At 39.3% G+C, this 19135-nt stretch overlaps 1 protein-coding gene across 1 annotated transcript in view; it reads left to right on the forward strand.

The window, feature by feature from the left end:
- Positions 1-19135, forward strand: part of SNAP47 (synaptosome associated protein 47) — a 159603-nt gene that overhangs the window by 118680 nt on the left and 21788 nt on the right. The gene's annotated exons all lie outside the window — the stretch shown is intronic.

Here is a 19135-nt window from a genome sequence, read left to right on the forward strand (position 1 = left end):
CTCTCCCGGAGAATTCCATCATTCTGACGCTGCCGCGTCCTCGGCCTTTGCAACTGTCCCACCTCAGCGTTCCCGCCCACAGCCTCTAGTAGCTTTTTGATAAATTATTTGGAATTTTCTACGTGGGCAACCATGTGAATAGAAATGGATTCACTTTACTTTCTCTTTTTAGAAAACTCTTTTTATTTCTTTTTCTTCTTTTGTTACACTGGCCAGGAACTCCAGGACAATGTTGAATAGGAGTGGTAAGAGTGGACATCCCTGTCTTCTTTCTGATCTTAAGAGGAAAACCTTAACTGTGATGTGAGTGGTAGGTGGCTTTCTCTTTCACCCAAGAATCCTCTAGAAGTTGTGGGGTTTTTCTTCTAGGTTTAGAGATGTTTTGGAAAAGCCCCACATGTTATTACTGATTTTGAGCTTTAAGCCATTGTAGTCAGTGGACATGACCTGTATTATATAAAAATTTGAGACTTGTTGAGATATTGCTTGTAGTCTATTATAGGCTTTTATTTTAAAGACATTCTACCTATATTTTAAAAGAATGTGTATTCTCTCCCCAGAGTTCACAGTTACAAATCTTAATCCAACATTACAATAAGAATAGTATTTTTCTTCATCTATCTGTAAATGAACATTCCACTTTGCAAGCCCAAACTGCTTGTTATGTAAAACTAGATCTCACTTAGCTCAGGAGTTATCCCCATCCTGGGAAGGATGATGACTTTGGTTATGCCAAGGCATTGACATGGAGATATCTCATCTTTGGTCATCATTCATCTTGCAGATGTGCATGGACTTTAATGGGACTCTGGTCATTGGCTCCTGTCCCTTCCTGGATTGACCTTCTGATCCAAAACACATGGCTCCCACATTCACTGGTCTCTGGGCTCCATTCAGCCTCTCAGAGATATATCTCCCTGGGAAATTTGAGCTGCCCTCAAGCCCACCACTGATATGCTCGACACCAATATGCTCCCTATACCCATAGGGAAACTCTGGTTTTGATACTTTATGCCTACTTATTCAGGAAAAGGGAGTGTATTTCCACTACAGCTCTCATGTCCAACACTTTTGTGGGGGTCTGGCTTCCCAGAACAACAAGGCACAGGGCCCTTTTGAGAGCTGTTTTGAGATGTATCTCTCTTGCTTCCCCTCTGTCACCTGCCCCTCAAGTTCAGACAATCTTTCCCTACTCTGAGGGTAGAAGGGAAGACAATTATTTTAATTTTGAAAGAAAATAGATTTTTATATTAGACATATAAACATTTGGTGAAAATATAGTTTTATTCCCTTCATAAAGATTAGATTAAATTTTTTATTGTGATGAAATAGACATAATATAAAATCTCTTTTAAAACATTTAAAGTGTACAGTTCAGTGGCATTAAGTACACTCATAGCATTGTGCAGCCATCACCAGAACTTTCTATTTTCCCAAACTGAAACTCCGTCCACATTAAACTAACTCCCCATTTCCCACCTCCCCCTGCCCTTGGTTACCACCACTCTACTTACTGTCCCTATGAATTTGCCTGTTCTGGGGATCTCATATAAGTGGAATCATACAGCATTTGTTCTTTTTTTTTTTTTTTTTTTTTAATTTATTTATTTATTTTTATTTTTATGGCTGTGCTGGGTCTTCGTTTCTGTGCGAGGGCTTTCTCTAGTTGCGGCAAGTGGGGGCCACTCTTCATCGCGGTGCACGGGCCTCTATCGTGGCCTCTCTTGTTGCGGAGCACAGGCTCCAAACGTGCAGGCTCAGTTAATTGTGGCTCACGGGCCCATTTGCTCCGCGGCATGTGGGATCTTCCCAGACCAGGGCTCGAACCCATGTCCCCTGCATTGGCAGGCAGATTCTCAACCACTGAGCCACCAGGGAAGCCCAGCATTTGTTCTTTTGTGTCTTGCTTATTTCACTCAGCATAATGTTTTCAAGGCTCATCAATAGTTTAGAATGTATCAAAATTTCATTCATTTTTAAGACTGGGTCTAAACTGTTGTTAAAGACATTCAATGAATTCTGAACTTTGATTTTTGTGTTTTTCATTTTTGGTTCTTTTTTGAATCTTCTATGTCAAATTTATAGTTTCCAGTTGTTACAGAAATTTACAAGCTTGGTTTTATCCCCTTGAACATAATAAGGACATTTGTTTTATAGTTTACATTTGTCTTACTGATAATCCAAGTATTTGGATTTCTTCAGGTCTGTTTTTCTTTTTTAAAAATTATTTAGTGTTTAAAATCATTTGGAGGGAATAATAGCTTTCAGTTGCTATTCTATCTGGAATTCTATACCTTTCTCTGGTATAACTTTTTATATTTTGAAGGTATTTTGAAAGTCTGGAATGAGATTCAGAATTAGTTTATCTATACCAGATGAGTTCTTTTTAGAAGAACTGACAGACTAAATTAAAAAAAAAAAAAAAAAAAAAGAGAAAAAGAAAGGAAGGAAGGAAGAAAGGAAGGAAGGAGGATGGAAGGGAGGGAGCAAGGGAGGGAGGGAAGGAAAAAAGGAGAAGAAACACTTAGAATGGAATATTCAATAATTTTTCTTTTGTTTGTTTGTTTCAAATATACTTTTCATGTTTTGGAGTTTTCTGCATGAAACTTATGCTGTTTTATCAGCATTGTTTTACAATGCAAACATTTAGAAGGGAAATAATGTTTATATATAGTGAAAATAACATTTATTATATTCTATTCCAAAGCATCTCCACCCTTTGAGGGCATTAATATCTTCTTCATTACCTACTAAAGAATACTGTATATTCTATTCCTATGTTATTCTCCTTCATCTGTCTAAATAGTTCATATCTAGTAGAGTGCAACCTATTTATAAACTTTGAAAACTTACAATTCAAAAAAAAAATTGCCTAATTATTCCCATTTGATTGCTTTAGAACAGAGGAAAATATTTTGACAGTATGGTCTGTGGGTCTTATCTAGCCCTTCACCTTATACTTATAAATAAAGTTTTATTGAAACACAGCTGCGCTCATTTCTTTATATATTACCTAAGACTGTTGCCCTATAATGGCAGAATTGAGCAGTTGTGACAGAGACAGTGTGACACACAAATTGTAAAATATTTTTTTAACTGGCCCTTCACAGAAAAAGTTTGGAGACCCCTGCTTCAAAGGATTGCCGTCCACTAAATCTTACTAATTGTGGAGGTCTGATTACTTCCTTTCCCAGATTTTTCTTTTTTTTATAGAAGTATAGATGAATTACAATATTATATTAGTTTCTGGTGTACAACATAGTAATTCAATATTTTTATAGCTTACACTCCATTTAAGGTTATTACAGATTAATGACTAAATTTCCTGGGCTTTACAATATGTCCTTGTTGCTTATTTATTCTATACATTGTAGTTTGTATCGCTTAATCTTATACAACTATCTCACCTCTCCCCCCTTCCCTCTCCCTACTAGTAACCACCATTTTGTTCTCTATATCTGTGAGTCTGTTTTGTTATATTCATTACTTTTATTTTTTTAGATTCCGTATACAACTGATAACATGGAGTATTTGTCTTTCTCTGCTGTCTGACTTATTTCACTAAGCATAATATACTCTAGGTCCATCCATGTTGTTGCAAGTGGCAGAATTTCATTCTTTTTTATGGCTGAGCAATAGTCCACATCTTCTTTATCCATTCATCTGTTGATGGATACTTAGTGTGCTTACATATCTAGGGTATTGTAAATAATGCTGCTGTGACCATTGGTGTGCATGTGTCTTTTCAAATTAGTGTTTTTATTTTCTTGAATATACAGTCAACAGTGAAATTACTGGATCATATGGTAGTTCTATATTTAGTTTTTTGAGAAACCTCCATACTGTTTTCCATAGTGGATGCACCAATTTACAATTCCACCAAGTGTACTAAAGTTCCTTTTTCTCCACAGCCTTGACAATATTTATTATTTGTAGACTTTTGATGATAGCCATTTTGACAGGTGTGAGGTGATATCTCATGGAGGATTTGCTTTGCATTTCTCTGTTAATTAGTAATGTTGAGCATTTTTTTCATGTACCTGCTGTCCATCTGTATATCTTCCTTGGAAAATTTCTATTCAGTCTTCTGCCAATTTTTAAATTAGATTATTTGTTTTCTTGATATTGAGTTGTATGAGTTCTTTATATATTTTGGATATTAACCCTCATTGGTCATATCATTTGCAAATATTTTCTCCCATTCAGTATGTTGTCTTTTTGTTTTGCTGATGGTTTCCTTTGCTGTGCAAAAGATTTTAAGTTTAATTAGGTCCCATTTGTTTATTTTTGCTTTTCTTTCTTTTGCCTTAGGAGACAGATTTCAAAAAATATTGCTACTATTTATGTCAAAGGATGTTCTGCCTTTGTTCTCTTCTAGGAGTGTTATGGTTTCAGGTCTTACATTTAGGTCTTTAATCCACTTTGAATTTATTTTTGTACATGAGATGAGGAAATGTTCTAATCTCATTCTTTTACATGTAGCTGTCCAGTTTTCACAGCACCACGTGTTGAAGAGACAGTCTTTTCTCCATTGTATATTCTTGCCTCCTTTTTTATCAATTAATTGACCATAAGTGTGGGTTTATTTCTGGGCTCTCTATTCAGTTCCATTTATCTATGTGTCTATTTCTGTGCCATGCTGTTTTGATTACTGTTGCTTTGTAGTATAGTCTCAAGCCAGGGAGTGTGATACTTCGAACTGTGTTCTTTTTTCTCTAGAATGCTTTGGCAATCCAGTCTTTCTGTGGTTCAATATAAATTTTAAGATTATTTGTTCTAGTTCTGTAAAACTGTCATGGATATTTTGATAGGGATTGCATTACATATGTAGATTGCTTTGGTAGTATGGATATTTTAACAATATTAATTCTTCCAACCCAAGAACATGGGATATCTTTCCATTTCTTTGAATCATTTTAAATTTCCTTCATCAATATTTTATAGTTTTCAAAGTATAGGTTTTTCAGCTTCTTGGTTAACTTTACTCTAGGTATTTTTTTTTTTTTGATGCAATTTTAAACGGGATTGGTTTTTTACTTTCTCTTTCTGATAGTCATTATGTTGAAAAGCAACAGATTTTTGTATATTAATCTTGTATCTTGCAATTTTATTGAATTCACTTACTAGTTCTAATCATTTTTTGGTGGAGACTTTTTCTTTTTCTTGTCTGATTGCTGTGGCTAGGACTTCCAATACTATGTTAAATTGAAGTGGCAAGAGTGGGCATCTTTGTCTTGTTTCTGAATTTAGAGGAAAGACTTTCAGTTTTTCACAGTCGAGAATGATGTTAGGTAAGATTTTGTCATAAATGCCCTTTATTATATTCAGATATGTTTCCTCTATACCAACTTTGATGAGAGTTTTTATCATGAATTGATGTTGCATTTTGTCAAATGTATTTTCTGCATCTATTGAGATGATCATGTGATTTTTATCCTTCTGTTTGTTAATGTGGTGTATCACATTGATTGAATTCACCTTGTGAATATTGAATCATCCTTGCATCCCTGGAGTAAATCCCACTTGATCATGATATATAATCTTTTTTGTACATTGTTGGATTTGGTTTTAATATATTTTTTTACATTTATAGGCACATGAAATAGCCTTTACTATTATTTCTGTTAACAATATATAACAGATTATCCAGTTGTTAATGATTTATTTCACATTTCAATTTGGATTTTTAAAATTTATAACATTTCTTCAATTTCCAGATATTTAAGAAAATAATTTTCTCTTTATCTCTTATTTTCTTTATTTAAGAAAATTGTTTTTTTAATTTATATTGGAGTATAGTTTTAATTTATATTGGAGTATAGTTGATTTACAATGTTGTGTTAGTTTCAGGTGTACAGCAAAGTGATTCAGTTACACATATACATATATCCATTCTTTTTCATATTTTTCCCCATATAGGTTATTACAGAATATTAAGTAGAGTTCCCTGTGCCATACAGTAGGTCCTTGTTTGTTATCTATTTTATCCCTCCCCCCCAACAATGTTTCCCCTTTGGTAACCATAAGTTTGTTTTTGAAGTCTGTGTGTCTGCTTCTGTTTTGTAAATAAATTAATCTGTATCATTATTTTTAGATTCCACATATAAGTGATATCATATGATATTTGTCTTTGTCTATCATTCTTCACTTAGTATGATAATCTCTGTGGCCATTCATGTTGTTGCAAATGGTATTTTTCATTCTTTTTATGGCTAATATTCCATTGTATATATGTACCACATCTTCTTTATCCATTTCTCTGTTGATGGACGTTTAGGTTGCTTCTATGTCCTGGCTATTGTAAATAGTGCTTTAGTGAACACTGGGGTGCATGTATCTTTTCAAATTATGGTTTTCTCCAGATATATGCCCAGAAGTGTGCTTGCTGGATCATATGGTAACTCTATGTTTAGTTTTTCTAATGAACCTTCATACTGTTCTCCATAGTGGCTACATCAATTTACATTCCCACCAACAGTGTAGGAGGGTTTCCTTTTCTCTGCACCCTCACCAGCATTTATTGTTTGCAGGCTTTTTCATGATGGCCATTCTGTTTGGTGTGAGGTGATACCTCATTGTAGTTTTGATTTGCATTTCTCTAATAGTTAGGGTTGTTGAACATCTTTTCAAGTGCTTTTTGGGCATCTGTCTGTCTTTTTTGGAGAAATGTATATTTAGATCTTCTGCCCACTTTTTGATTGGGTTGTCTTTTTTTTTTTTAATTGAGCTGCATGAACTGTTGGTATATTTTGGAGATTAATCCCTTGTTGGCTGCTTCGTTTGTATTTATTTTCTCCCATTCTGTGGGTTGTCTTTGTTTATAGTTTCCTTTGCTGTGCAAAAGCTTTTAAGTTTAAATTTATTTTATTTATTTATTTTTGGCTGTGTTGGGTCTTCATTTCTGTGCGAGGGCTTTCTCCAGTTGCGGCAAGCAGGGGCCACTCTTCATCACGGTGCGCGGGCCTCTCACTATCGCGGCCTCTCTTGTTGCGGAGCACAGGCTCCAGACGCGCAGGCTCAGTAGTTATGGCTCACAGACCTAGTTGCTCAGCGGCATGTGGGATCTTCCCAGACCAGGGCTCGAACCCGTGTCCCCTGCATTAGCAGGCAGATTCTCAACCACTGCACCACCAGGGAAGCCGAGCTTTTAAGTTTAAATAGGTCCGATTTGTTTTTTGTTTGTTTGTTTGTTTTCATTACTCTAGGAGGTGGATCCAGAAAGATATTGCTGAGATTTATGTCAAAGCATGTTCTGCCTATGTTTTCCTTTAAGTGTTTTATAGTATGCAGTCTTACATTTAGGTTTTTAATCCATTTTGAGTTTATTTTTTCTAATTTCATTCTTTACATGTAGCTGTCCAGTTTTCCCAGCACCACTTACTGAAGAGCCTGTCTTCTTTCCATTGTATAGTCTTGCCCCCTTTGTCATAGGTTAACTGACCGTAGGTGCATGGGTGTATTTCTGGGCTTTCTATCCTATTCTATTGATCTATATTTCTGTTTTTGTGCCAGTACCATACTGTCTTGATTACTGTAGCTTTGTAGTATAGTCTGAAGTCAGGGAGCCTGATTCCTCCATCTTCATTTTTCTTTCTCAAGATTGCCTTGACTATTCAGGGTCTTTTGTGTTTTCATAAAAATTTTAAAAATTGTTTGTTCTAGTTCTGTGAAAAAATGCCATTGGTAGTTTGACAAGTATTGCATTGAATCTGTAGGTTGCTTTGGGTAGTATAGTCATTTCGACAATATTGATTATTCCAATCCAAGAACATGATATCTCTCTATCTGTTTGTATCATCTTTGATTTCTTTCATCAGCGTCGAATAGTTTTCAGAGTACAGGTCTTTTATATCCTTAGGTAGATTTATATCTAGATATTTAATTCTTTTTGATGTGATGGTAAATGGGATTGTTTCCTTAATTTCTCTTTCTGATCTTTTGTTGTTAGTGTATGGAATACAAGAGATTTCTGTGTATTAATTTTGTATCCTGCAACTTTACCAAATTCATTGATGAGCTCTAGTAGTTTTCTGGTAGCATCTTTAGGATTTTCTATGTATAGTATCATGTCATCTGTAAACAGTGACAGTTTTACTTCTTTCCAAATTGGATCCTTTTTATTTATTTTTCTTTTTTGATTGCCATGGCTAGGACTTCCAAATCTACGTTGAATAAAAGTGGTGAGAGTAGACATCCTTGTCTTATTCCTGATCTTAGATGAAATGCTGTCAGCTTTCCCCTCACTGATACCAGTGTTAGCTGTGGGTTTGTCATATATGACCTTTGTTATGTTGAGGTATGTTCCCTCTACGGCCACTTTCTTGAGAGCTTTTTTATCATAAATGGGTGTTGAATTTTGTCAAAATCTTTTTCTGCATCTATTGAGATGATCATATGGTTTCTATTCTTCAATTTGTTAATGTGGTGTAGCACACTGATTGATTTCTGGATATTGAAAAATCCTTGCATCCCTGGGATAAATCCCACTTGATCATGATGTATGATCCTTTTAATGTGTTGTTGGATTCCATTTGCTAGTATTTTGTTCAGGGTTTTGCGTCTATGTTCAACCGTGATATTGGCCTGTAAATTTCTTTTTTTTTTATGATATCTTTGTTTGGTTTTGGTATAGGGTGATGGTGGCCTCATAGAATGAGTTTGGGAGTGTTTCTTTGTCTGCAATTTTTGGGAAGAGTTTCGAAAGGAGAGGTGTTAACTCTTCTCTAAATATTTGATAGAATTTACCTGTGAAGGTTTGCTAATATTTTGTTGAGGATTTTGCCTCTTCATTTATCAAAGATACTGGTAATTTTTTTTGCAGTGTCTTTGTCTGGTTTTGGTATCAGGGTAATGGTAGCCTCATTTATTTTATTATTATTTTTTTAACATCTTTATTGGAGTATAATTGCTTTACAATGGTGTGTTAGTTTCTGCTTTATAACAAAGGGTATCAGTTATACATATACATGTGTTCCCATATCTCTTCTCTCTTGCATCTCCCTCCCTCCCACCCTCCCCATCCCACCCCTCCAGGTGGTCACAAAGCACCGAGCTGATCTCCCTGTGCTATGCGGTTGCTTCCCACTAGCTATCTATTTTATGTTTGGTAGTGTATATATGTCCGTGCCACTCTCTCACTTTGTCCCAGCTTACCCTTCCCCCTCCCCATATCCTCACATCCATTCTCTAGTAGGTCTGTGTCTTTATTCCTGTCTTGCCACTAGGTTCTTCATGACCTTTTTTTTTTTCTCCTTAGATTCCATATATATGTGTTAGCATACTGTGTTTTTCTCTTTCTGACTTACTTCACTCTGTATGACAGACTCTAACTCCATCCACCTCACTACAAATACCTCCATTTCATTTCTTTTTATGGCTGAGTAATATTCCATTGTATATATGTGTCACATCTTCTTTACCCATTCATCCAATGATGGACACTTAGGTTGCTTCCATGTCCTGGCTATTGTAAATAGAGCTGCAATGAACATTTTGTTACATGACTCTTTTTGAATTATGGTTTTCACAGGGTATATGCCCAGTAGTGGGATTGCTGGGTCATATGGTAGTTCTATTTTTAGTTTTTTAAGGAACCTCCATACTGTTCTCCATAGTGGCTGTATCAATTTACATTCCCACCAACAGTGCAAGAGGGTTCCCTTTTCTCCACACCCTCTCCAGCATTTATTGTTTCTAGATTTCTTGATGATGGCCATTCTGACCGGTGTGAGATGATATCTCATTGTAGTTTTGATTTGCATTTCTCTAATGATTAATGATGTTGAGCATCCTTTCATGTGTTTGTTGGCAATCTGTATATCTTCTCTGGAGAAATGTCTGTTTAGGTCTTCTGCCCATTTTTGGATTGGGTTGTTTGTTTTTTTGATATTGAGCTGCATGAGCTGCTTGTAAACTTTGGAGATTAATCCTTTGTCAGTTGCTTCATTTGCAAATATTTTCTCCCTTTCTGAGGGTTGTCTTTTCGTCTTGTTTATGGTTTCCTTTGCTGTGCAAAAGTTTTTAAGTTTCATTAGGTCCTACTTGTTTATTCTTGTTTTTATTTCCATTTCTCTAGGAGGTGGGTCAAAAAGGATCTTGCTGTGATTTATTTTTGATTTTACAATTTCTTGGCTATTAATCTTTGTACTAGCATATTTAAGTGGTTGATCTTCAGCCTTTACTATGTATTTGGTTTTTAAAAAAATTTTATTGGAGTATTGTTGATTTAAAATGTTACATTAGTTTCACTGTACGGCAAAGTGACTCAGTTATACATACACATATATCCACTCTTTTTTAGATTCTGTTCTCATATAGGTCATTACAGAGGATTGAAGCTATAAACTTCCCTCTTAGAACTGCTTTTGCTTCATCCCATAGGTTTTGGATGGTTGTGTTTTCTTTGTCATTTGTCTCTAGGTATTTTTTTATTTCCTTTTTTATTTCTTCAGTGATCCGTTGCTTATTTAGTAAAATATTGTTTAGTCTCCATATGTTTGCAGGGTTTTTTTTACAGTTTTTTCCCCCCTGTAATTGATTTCTGATCTTATAGCCTTGTGGTTGGAAAAGATGCTTGATATGATTTCAGTTTTCTTAAATTTACCAAGGCTTGATTTGTGGTTCAAGATGTGATCTATCCTGGAGAATGATCCATGTGTACTTGAGATGAAAGTTTACTCTGCTGCTTTCAGATAGAATGTTCTGTAGATATCAATTAAGTCTATCTGATCTAATGTGTCATTTAAGGCTTGTGTTTCCTTATTAATTTTCTGTCTGGATGATCTGTCCATTGGTGTAAGTGGGGCATTAAAGTCCCCCACTCTTACTGTGTTACTGTCAATTTCCCCTTTGATGGCTGTTAGCATTTGCCTTATATATTGAGGTGCTCCTATGTTGGGTGCATATATATTTACAATTGTTATATTTTCTTCTTGGATTAATCTCTTGCTTATTGTGTAGTGTCCTTCCTTGTGTCTTTCAACAGTCTTTATTTTAAAGTCCATTTTGTCTGATATAAGTATTGCTACTCCAGCTTTCTTTTGATTTCCATTTGCATGGAGTATCTTTTTCCATCCCCTCACTTTCAGTCTGTATGTGTCTCTAGATCTGAAGTGGGTCTCTTGTAGACAGCATATATATGGGTCTTGTTTTTGTATCCATTCAGCCAGTCTATGTCTTTTGGTTGACACATTTAATCCATTTACATTTAAGGTAATTATCAATACGTATGTTCCTATTACCATTTTCTTAATTGTTTTGGGTTTGTTTCTGTAGGTCTTTTTTCTTCCCTTCCTCTTTTGTTCTCTTCTCTTTGGTTTGATGACCACTTTCAGTGTTGTGTTTGGGCTGCTTTTTCTTTTTTTGTGTGTGTGTATCCATTGTAGTTTTTGGGTTTGCTGTTCACATGAGGTTTTGATTCATCTGTCTATACATATACAAGATTGTTGTAAGTTGCTGCTCTCTTTCCCACCTAAAGAATTTCCTTTAGCATTTGCTGTAAAGCTGATTTGGTGGTGCTGAATTCTCTTAGAGTTTCTTGTCTGTAAAGCCTTTGATTTTCCATCAAATCTGAATGAGAGCCTTGCTGGGTAGAGTATACTTGTTTGTAAGTTTTTCCCTTTCATCACTTGAAATATATCCTGCCACTCCATTCTGGCCTGCTGTGTTTCTGCTGAACAATCAGCTGATAACCTTATGGGCATTCCCTTGCTTGTTATTTGTTGCTTTTCCCTTGTGCGTTTAATATTTTTTCTGTCTCAAATTTTTTTGTCAGTTTGATTAATACGTGTCTTGACATGTTCCTCCTTTGGTTCATTCTGTATCGGATTCTCTGCACTTCCTGGACTTGAGTAATGTTTCCTTTCTCACGTTAAGGAAGTTTTCAGCTATAATACATTCAAATATTTTCTCAGGCCCTTTTCCTTTCTCTTCTCCTTCTGTGACCCCTATTATGCAAATGTTGGTGCATTTAATATTGTCCCAGAGGTCTCTGAGACTGTCCTCACTTCTTTTCACTCTTTTTTCTTTATCCTGCTCTGCAGCATTGATTTCCACCACTCTTGTCTTCCAGCTCACTTATTCGTTCTTCTGCCTCCGTTTTTCTGATATTGATTCCTTCTAGTGTATTTTTCATTTCAGTTATTGTAGTATTCATCTCTGTTTGTTGTTCTTTAAATCTTCTAGCCCCTTGTTAAACATTCTTATATCTTCTTGATCTTTGCCTCCACTCATTTTCCGAGATTTTGGATCATCTTTCCTATCAGTACTCTGAATTCTTTTTCAGGTAGATTGCCTATCTCCTCTTCATTTAGTTGTTCTTGTGTGTTTTTATCTTGTTCCTTCTTTTGCAACATATTTCTCTGTCGTCTCATTTTGTCTAACTTTCTGTGTTTGTGGTCTCCTTTCCACAGGCTGCAGGATCTAGCTCCTCTTGTTTCTGGTGTCTGCTCCCTTGTGGGTGAGGTTGACCCAGGGGCTTGTGTAGGCTTCCTGGTGTGAGGGACTGGTGTCTGCCCTCCTGTGGGTGGAGCTGGGTCTTGTCCCTCTGATGGGCAGTGCCATGCCAAGGGGTGTGTTTTGACATGGCTTTGAGCTCAGTACAACTTTAAGCAGCCTGTCTTCTGATGGATGGGGCTGTGTTTCTATCTTGGTGGTTGTTTGGCCTGAGTCTTTCCAGCTCTGGATCCTGCAGGTTGTTAGGTGGGGCTGGGTCTTGGTGCCAACATTTGGACCTCTGGGAGATCTCACTCCAATCAGTATTCCCTGGGGTTTTCACTCAGTGTCCTTGACCTCACAGTGAGCAATAGTCAACTTTCACCTTCCCAGAAGGCCCTCTAAGACCCCTAGGTAGGTGTAGCCCAGGGTTCTATGGAGGTACTGCTTTGTGCTGGGTCCCAGTGCAAGTGAGACCTTGTGTGAACCCTCCAAGAGTGAAGTCTCTTTTCCCCCAGCCCTGTGGAACTCCTTCACTCAAGCCTTGCTGGTCTTCAATCCTAAATGCTCTGGTGGTTCTTCTGCCTGATGCCAACCTCTCAGACTGTCTTGGAGGACTATTTTATGTAAGAACATCCTTGTGTAGCCTGTGTGGGTTTAATATTTTTTTGGTGCAAGTGTTGTTTTTATTATAGATATCTGCCACTTCTTTCCTCAGTGTATGCTGGCCATTATCCCCTTTATAGGAGGTGTGACTGATGTTGTGGTGACCAGAGCCTGCACTGGATATTGAGCAGGGCCTCCCCTTTGCTCTGTGGTTGTCACTGCCCTGTCAGAGGAGGGGTCTGCTCCTTAGATGTTGAAGTATAGGCCCCCAGTTCTGTTTCTTAGCTGTGTTTCTGACCTTCAGTGTGAGGTAGGTGGGATTGGAGCACTCCCACTGGGAGGGAAGCCACTGAGTATTCCTCCTCTGGAGCTGTTCACCTGTGGGTGTGCTCTGTTGTGTCACCTTTCACCCATTGTGTGAGCTCTCAGATTACACTGTTGTTGGCACTGCCTATGGCCCCACCTTAACTGTGGGTATGCTAGCAATTGGCCCTGGTGTCTCTCAGACATTGTTTTCACCAGGCCACCAGCATAGATCCACTGAAGTTAGGTCCCAGGATTGCAATAATCATGGATCTGAACCCATTGTGGGTGCTATAGGGGCAGCTCTGACTCTAGCCTGGCCCAATCCTCCTGTGTATGTGCCCACAAAGTCTACAGCTGCTAAAGCTAGGCCTGTCTTGGCTGTGGGAGCACTCGTTGTCCATTAAGATGTTCTGTAGGTGCTGAGTTGACAAAGCCAGTCACAGGGGTCTCAATTCACGGTTTGCACAGCTGCAAGGAGAGATTTCAGCTTTACTTCCTTAGTTGCATGTCCCCTGGGGCTCAGCTGTGGTTTCAGCCCCACCTCCACACGTGGGCCACCCACACGGGTCTGCTCCTGAGGCTGCCCTGGAGCACACAAGTCTGCCCCAGTGTGGAGGGGACACAGAGGTGGCACAGTGGCCAGGGATGCAGGAGGCCCAGTGGCAACAGGTGTGCAGGGGAGCCAGAGGCCATGGGCACAAGAGTCGGCCCTGGCAGGTGCCCTTCCTACTGCCTGGCCGCACATGTGAGAGAGCCAGCCCCAGCAGTGACTAGGCACATGGGGGAGCCAGCAGTTGTGGGCATGATAGAGCCAACCCCAGTGGGGACCCTTCCTATTGCCTGGCTGTGGGTGCAAGAGACGGCCCTGGTGGTGATGAGGCACGTGGGAAAGTCAGCAGCTGTGGGGTGAGAGAGCCGGCCCTGGCGGGGGCTTTCCTAACACTAGGGGAGGCAGGGGCAGGTGCATGGGGAGAGAGGCTGCAATGGCAGTTCCACCCTGTATGTGTCACTTAACAATGGCGCTTTGATTCTATGGCAGTCTGGGTTTCCTCCACAAGCATTCCCAGTTGCAGATTTCCTCACTCCCATCCCCTCAGGCTGTCTCTTCACAGCCAACAGCAGTCCTCTTCCTAGTTTGCTCTCCAAACCCCATGTTCCAGCACCCAGCCCTCATCTGCACTGGAGACACACGTCTCAGCTTGGGGCATGCAGTAGGGCTGTGGCACGGACCATGTGTGTAAGTCTCACTCTGCCCTGCCTGACACAGACCAGTTGCTGTACTCTCTTCCAATAGCACCCAAAGCTCCCCTTCTTGTCCCAACTGTTCTCTCCGCAGGTGAGGGGGGCTTCCCCGGATGAGGGAACCTCTCCTCACCTACAGCTTCTCTCCCAGGGGTGCCATTCCTGTCCCACTTCCTCTCCTCTTCTTTTTCTTTTCTTCCTTCTTTCATCCTACCCATTTACGTGGGTATCTTTCTTGTCCTTTTAGGTGTCTGAGGTCCTCTGCTAGTGTTCAGCCAATGCTCCATGAAAGTTTTGCATTTGTAGATGTATTCTTGATGCATTTGTGGGGAGAGATGAACTCCACATCCTCCTTCTCCTCCACCATCTTGATCCCACCTACATTTGTCTTTACTAGTGGGATTTTTCCTTTCCTATATATACTTACTTCTTATTATAGACTTTTCTTTTCCAATTAGAGAAAACCAAGTAACATTTCTTTTAGAGTTGATTTAGTATTAATGGACTCAGTGTTTGCTTGTCTGGGAAGTTCTTTATCTCTCCTTCAATTGAAATGATAGTCTTGCTGGGTAGAGTATCCTAGGTTGCAAGTTTTTCCCTTTTAGCACTTTAAATATGCGTATTAGGTGTATCCCTTCTGGCCTGCAAAGTTTCTGCAGAAAAATCACCTGTTACCCTTATGGGAGTTCCTTTGTATATAACTCTGTTTTTCTCTTTCTGCCTTAGATTCTCTCTTTAACTCTTGCCGTTATGATATGCCTTGGTGTAGCTCTGTTTGGGTTCATCTTGTTTAGGACCCTCTGTGTTTCCTGTACCTGGATATCTGTTTCCCTCTTCAGCCTTGGGGATTTTTCAGCCACAATTTCATTAAATACATTTTCAAACCCCTTATCTCTCTCTTCTCTTTCTGGGACCCCTATAATGCAAATATTGTTACACCTCATGTTATCCCAAAGATCCCTTAAATTGCATTCATTTTTTATTTGTTTTTCTTTTTTGGGTGATTTTCATTATTCTATTTTCCAGATCACTTATGCATTCTTCTCTGTCACCTAGTCTGCTGTTCATTCCTTGCAATGTGCTTTCTTAATTTCAGTTATTGTATTCTTCAGTTCTGCTGTTTCTTTTTTATATTTTCTGGTTCCTTGTTAAAATTCTCACTGTGTTCATCTATTCTTTTCCCTAATTCAGTTAGCATTCTTATTACTAACGCTTTGAATCTTTATCTGGTAAATTGTTTTTTTTTCTGTTTCATTAGTTGTTTTTTCAGGGGTTTTTTTCTCTCTCTGTCAATTGAGACAAATTCATTCCTCAGTCTTCTCATTTTGCTTATCTTCCTCTGTCTCTATGAATTAGGTGACACAGTTACCTCTGTCTCTATGAATTAGGTGACACAGTTACCTATGGTAGTCTTGAAGGATCCCTATACAGTCTGTGTGTGTCCATTGGCTTTGGTGGGAGAGCTGGATTTGACACGAACACAAGTCATGTCTTTCCTCAAGGTGTGCTGGCAGCTATCACCTTGGTAGGAGGTTGGACTGGAGATGGAGGGGTTAGAGCAAGAGCTAAGTGTGAGGTGGGGCTCCTCCCCTGCTCAGTGGCTGTCACCACCCTATTGGGGGTGGGGTCAGGTCTTATGTTGCTGGAGCAGAAGGCCTGAGGGTCATGTCCTAGCTGACTCAGTTTCCTTTAAATGTGTGTTCTTCTCCTTACCAACACCAGCACCCTTGCCCCAGAGGGGAGCAGTGCTGGCACAAAAGGAGCAAGTGTGGGTATTTGGCAAGGGTCAGGGCACAGGCTGTTGTGGTCTGGCCACCCTCAGAAATCCAGACTGCCTCTGATGCACCACCTGTGCAATCGCCAGTAATGGCTGTCCTCTCCCTGCTCAGAGTCCCCTCAACATCTCACCACTGGCTGAGCTCTTTCCTCAGTCATAGTAGCTCTCACTCCAGTGTGGAGCTGTGACATGAGGCAAGTGGTGCTAGAGCATTCCCTTGGCTCAGTCTGGGGCATGTTCTGGGCTGGTCACAGGAAACAAGTCAGCTACCCATGCAATTTTAATTTCAATCTGCTCTCTCCACCTTGCCTTGGGAGCAAGTAAGTGTCTCCACACTCCTCACAAGTGGAGTCCAGACTTCCTACAGCCCTCCTGTTAGTCCCACCAGCCCTCCAACCAGCCAAGGGGGTTCATCTCCCCTTTGTTGGACCCCAGGGCTCAGGCGCCCAATATGTGGCTTGAACTCATCACTCCCCAAGGAGGGTCTTCCACCTTTCCTTCTGAGTCCTCTCCCAGGGGCACAGGTCCTGACCTGATTGCTTTTCTTCCCTTCCTCTTCTCTTCCCACAATTCTATGTGGATCTTTCCTATAACCTTGGTTGTATGGGAGTCTTTCTGTTTATCTCCAGTTAGTTTTCAGTAAGAATTGTTCCGCATGTAGATGTATTTTTCATGTGTTCATGGGGAGAGGTGAGTTCCATGTCCTCTTACTCCACCATCCCGATTCCTCTTTTTTTTTTTTTAATTCACGTTCGTTTATTTATTTATTTATTTATTTATTTATTTATTTATTTATTTATGACTGTGTTGAGTCTTCGTTTCTGTGCGAGGGCTTTCTCCAGTTGCGGCAAGTGGGGACCACTCTTCACCGCGGTGCGCGGGCCTCTCACCATCGCGGCCTCTCTTGTTGCGGAGCACAGGCTCCAGACACGCAGGCTCAGCAATTGTGGCTCACGGGCCCAGTTGCTCCGTGGCATGTGGGATCTTCCCAGACCAGGGCTCGAACCCGTGTCTCCTGCATTGGCAGGCAGATTCTCAACCACTGCGCCACCAGGGAAGCCCCCCGATTACTCTTTAGGGCTGTTTTTCTTCTGTTTCTCAGTCATGGTAAATTGTCTCAAGTTCCTGGTCATCTGTTTATGTGCTGGAAAGGAATTTAAATGTTACCTTTGGAAATAACTTAAGGCTAAGAATGATATTACCATTTTTCTAAGAGGATTTTTGCTTGTTTTTGCTAGGCACAGGGTGCACTTGCAATCTGGAGTTACCTTACACCAAGTTCAGTTTTGAGATTTTCTGAGCCACCAGTGTGATTCAAGGCTAGGCTGCTAGCCCTCGGCTGACTCATTCGTAGGGTGAATCCTTTCTTGTTTCAAACCAAGGCAGGTGTAATTCGTCATGGTCCACACTCTTGGCGAATCCTGGACTCCTACTTTTGTTTCTGTAATCCCAAAACACTGTCAAAAGTGACACAAAATCATTTAGCTGTCATTTCTGAGGCAGAAATAGCCTTGAATGCCTAACTTACCTCTAGATCTTCTTGCTCCACTGGGTCTGATGGTTCATCACCATGTTTTAGATATTCTCAGCTTCTATGGAGACAGGTTTTATGTTTTGTCATGAATTTTTAATTGTCTTCATTGAGAAGATCATATTACATTGTTTGCCATTATTGGAAACGTATCCATATTTAAACTAAAAGTTTTAAAGTCTTTTCTCTGTCATTTATATTTATTTTTGTATGAAGTGTGAAGTAGAGTGCTTATTTTATTCTTCTTCTTGTGGATAGCCAATTTTCCAAATACCTTTTATTGAAAAGCTCCTCCTCTCATTGTTGATTTCCCCTACCAGTGCACTTACATCAAAGGTCCATATACATAAAGCTTTAATCTTGGGCTCTATTCCATTATCAATTATCCATTACCAGTCCATTTTTGTCCTGGCATATGCACCACTGAATTTTTTTTTTTTTTGGGTTGGGTCAATTTTTTTATAACATTTTTATTGGAGTACAATTGCTTTATATTGTTGTGTTACTTTCTGCTGTATAACAAAGTGAATCAGCTATACGTATACTTATATCTCCATATCCCCTTCCTCTTACATCTCCCTCCCACCCTCCCTATCCCACCCCTCTAGGTGGTCACAAAACACTGACCTGATCTCCCTGTTCTATGTAACTGCTTCCCACTAGCTATCTATTTTACATTTGGTAGTGTATATATGTCAATTCCACTCCCTCACTTCGTCCCAGCTTACCCGTCCCATCCCCATGTCCATAAGTCCATTCTCCACATCTGCATCTCTATTCTTGCCCTGCCCCTAGGTTCTTCAGAACCATTTTTTTCTTTAGATTCCAAGTATATATGTTCACATATGGAATTCCTTTTTCTCTTTCTGACTTACTTCACTCTGTATGACAGACTCTGTGTACATCCACCTCACTACAAATAACTCAATCTTGTTTCTTTTTATGGCTGAGTAATATTCCATTGTATATATGCGACACATCTTCTGTATCCATTCATCTGACGATGAACACTTAAGTTGCTTCCATGTCCTGGCTATTGTAAATAGTGCTGCAATGAACATTGTGGTACATGTCTCTTTTGAATTATGGTTTTCTCAGGGTATATGCCCAGTAGTGGGATTGCTGAGTCATATGGTAGTTCTATTTTTATATTTTTAAGGAACCTCCATACTGTTCTCCATAGTGGCTGTATCAATTTACATTCCCAACAACAGTGCAAGAGGGTTCCCTTTTCTCCACAC

The sequence above is a fragment of the Balaenoptera ricei genome, chromosome 3, assembly GCF_028023285.1.
Source record: "Balaenoptera ricei isolate mBalRic1 chromosome 3, mBalRic1.hap2, whole genome shotgun sequence".
Classification (NCBI taxonomy): domain Eukaryota; kingdom Metazoa; phylum Chordata; class Mammalia; order Artiodactyla; family Balaenopteridae; genus Balaenoptera; species Balaenoptera ricei.